The following is a 3,475-nucleotide window of genomic DNA, read 5'->3' as shown; positions in this document are numbered from 1 at the left end:
AAGGGACTCATAAAAGTGTAACCTGCAGATCTGTCAACCGCACGCCAAATGAAGTGGGGGCGGGGGGATTGGGACTCCCCATCGAAATGAGAAATGCAAGGTAGACTAAATCACCACAAGAGGCCACCTCCAGCATGAGTCAGCCTCCCCTCAGGGACTCCTTGGCTCCTCAGACTACTGAAGGGGGAAATTTCCAGAATTCATCAATAGCAGGGAAGTTAGAAGGGAGAGAAGCGCTCCAGTTTGTCATTAGCTAAGCCCATCAACAGAAAAGCGGAAGACCAATTAATACAGGAAAAGTCAAGAACAGAAAAGAAACTAGGGCTTCCCTGCCCAAAACTTTCCCCAAAGCAAACTCTGTTTTCCATTCAAGGATCTCCACTGGGCGGCTCCAAACTACTCCTCTCATCTTACTCCAAGGGCTCCTCCTCCTGAATGAATATTGCTGGAATCTTCGAGACACTTGCCATCCCCGCTCCCCGGAAGTGCCACTGCGCTGCGCGTTTCCACGTACCAACGTCCTACTTATCCCTGAAAACCCATTTCAAATCACTGTTCTTCACGAATTCATCTTTAATCACCCCAACAGGAAGCAGGGGCTCTCCTCTGAAATTCAGAGAGAGTCCCTGGTTAAGCCTCTGTAATCAACTGAAGAAGAATATACATGAGGAGGGACTCCATTCTTAAATACTGAGGGAGAGTGTGAAGCCATAAAGATTAGGAGCTCTGTTATTGTGTTAATACCTCCCCCACAGTACCAAGCACAGAGGAGGTTCATCATGAACAAATGAATGAGTGAACAAACATAAGTCAGACTTTCATGTTCTATCTTCTCAGCTCGAGACTATAACCCCTTAAAATGAGATAACTCTCCTCTTAATGACAATTTTAACCCAGCGCAGCTCAGACAATATGCTGATGGACAAGAGAGATCATCAAAATTGTGAGGCACTTTGTCATCGACAGTAAGTACAAAAATTTTTTTACTTCTGTTTTTTCCTTTCCTTTTCAATGATGAAATGAATTCCCTTCCCAGCAAATGGCAAATCTCTATTTTTAAAATGTGGTTGAATTTTATTAATTTACTTTGCTTATACATAATTCAAAGAGAGATTTTCATTCAGTGCTGTATTTGTGCCTTCTAGTTATTATTCCTGCTGAAAATGGTTCTTCATATACATTAGTTCTAAAGCTCTACTAAAGAATTTGGGTGTCTGTGTGTGTTTTTAACTACATTCTCTTAAGCCTGCAATGTGGAAGAATCCGTTTGGTTGATTGCTTTGTGATGCTGTTCAATTTCTAGGACAATATGAACCCTAGTGAAGAGTGGGAGAGGATGCAGGATAAAATGTTGAAATAGCAGAAGAATATTGACTTAGGGTTTCTTGGAAAAGATCTTGTTGGTGCCAAAGGTGTCTAATTGCAGAGAAAATGGCCTTATTCAGAATTTAACAGGCATCTTCTCTTAAATGCCAGGAACTACACTCCCCACTGCCTGAATAAACATGATTTCTTTTTAAGACAAAAGAAATCCATCTTACCCCAGCAATGAGAGATGTAGGGAACTCTCTATACTGTGAGGAAACTATGACAAACATCTCAGCAACTTAAGAGAAAAGCAATGAAACTCATAAGAAGGGCAGGCTAGGAAGATAGCCACCTCACCATCTCAGCTTCCCAGGCCACCTGTCAACTTAGGTATTGTGCTGTCAGAGTTTCCTGTGTCTCTGTGAGAGCAGAGATAACCCACAAGAAGCTTGGATAAAACTTGACTACAAAATAGTATTTAATTGCATGCCCAGGGCACTGGGAAGGGTTTATGGACAGAGGGGAGAAGGGATAAAAGAGGCAGATGGTCAGACTTTGGGGGCATTGACTATATTCCAGGTAGTCTGGCTCCTTGTGAGGGGCCTTCTAAGCCATCAGCAGACCTGATAATGCCACTCTAGGTGTCCTTTCACAATCCCTTACCAAACAGTGCCCTCCAGGCCACCTCTATGGTTACCCTCTTATCTCAGGCTTTCCGGAGTTCAGTACAGATTTCCCCTTGACACAGATCAGGGAGTCAGAGTCAGTGGCAAACAACAGGAAGCTGTGGAGACCAAGGAGAGCTTTAGAGACCCTGTGAGAAGGTGAGAAACAGGCTCCAGGTGGGGCAGGAACAAAGGGAGGCTGCACAGTGAGAGCATAGTCAGACTATTATCTGAGAACCATCTAGCCAGAATGCTGCCATGGGATGCCAGATACGTGTTGCTTCAGGCTGACCTCTGTTGCTGAGGCCACCTTAGAAAGCTCTACCTCTTTCTATGTTTTTATGTCTGTACCTCTGCTTGGCTAAGCTCTGGCACATGCTCACATCCTGGCTGCCCCTGCGTTCCACCTAATTTGGAATTGTTCCTCAATAGGAAGGGTATTTGGATACTGAGCAGCCAAAAGCAAGCAAGCAAGCAAGCAAGCAAACAAACAAACAAACAAAAAACAGTCCGAGGAACTACTTTGCAAGGTCTGGGATCTTGCATGCCACTCTCAAGCTAGAAGTCCTTGGCACTGTGGCACAGTTACTCAGTCCTAACCTCCTTTTTGGGGAGGTGACCCAGGGCTCTCTTTGCTGTTCAGTGGTGACCTCTACTAGATCACAGCACCGTAGACTGAAGGGGGCTTGGAGACCACCCAGTTCAACAGCCTTGATGAGGAAACCGAGGCTTCCGGAGATCAAGTTCCTCCTCTCATCCTCTGCTCTCTGACCCCTGAAAGGCAGGGCCCAAATTCCCTGCATGTCAGCAGAAGCATGCACCCTCTGACTTTAACTTGCATGGTCACTGACTATGAATCAGTCTGGACTTGAATGCATTAAAACATAATGGTTTTATAATCCTCAAAATAGAAACCCAATTTCTCTACTGACATTTTCCATCTAACATTCTCCTTGCTGAGTTTTTTCCTTGGCCTTCCGCTTCGAAAGTCTCTTGCTGAGACAATTCTGCCTATTATATTCCTGAAGAATATGCCATAACTGCCTGGGGTGAATTCATTACTGTTAGCCTAAATCTGGAGCTCTTCTGTGACTGGGTGGTGGTTGTGGTTGTGGTATTACCCTAAGGATTTGTTTGAACAAGTGCTTAAGAAGGTAAGAATAAGACAAAATGGCATTTCTATTTACAAATCCTTTGTACACTGTAAGACCTAGCCAGTCCTGCTGACGATGTCCATCTTAATCTGCCAAATGACTGAAGCTTTTAAAAATTTTATTTAGTGCTTAAAATGACTTTAAGATTAGGGCATTCATCGGTGAACAGATCTATTTGTGTTGTATAAGTGAAACATCTATTTTAATTGTGATTAATGCTGTCAAACTAGTCAACTAATGTCTTTAAGTATTAATGGGAGGTAGAAGACACAAAGGATGTTAAAATGAGCTCATCAAACATAGACAGACATACCATATTAGATTGATTTCATGACTTACTTTTTTGCA

This window comes from Rousettus aegyptiacus, unplaced genomic scaffold (assembly GCF_014176215.1).
Source record: "Rousettus aegyptiacus isolate mRouAeg1 unplaced genomic scaffold, mRouAeg1.p scaffold_m13_p_13, whole genome shotgun sequence".
In the NCBI taxonomy this organism is placed as follows: Eukaryota; Metazoa; Chordata; class Mammalia; order Chiroptera; family Pteropodidae; genus Rousettus; species Rousettus aegyptiacus.
This window is presented reverse-complemented; position numbering follows the sequence as displayed.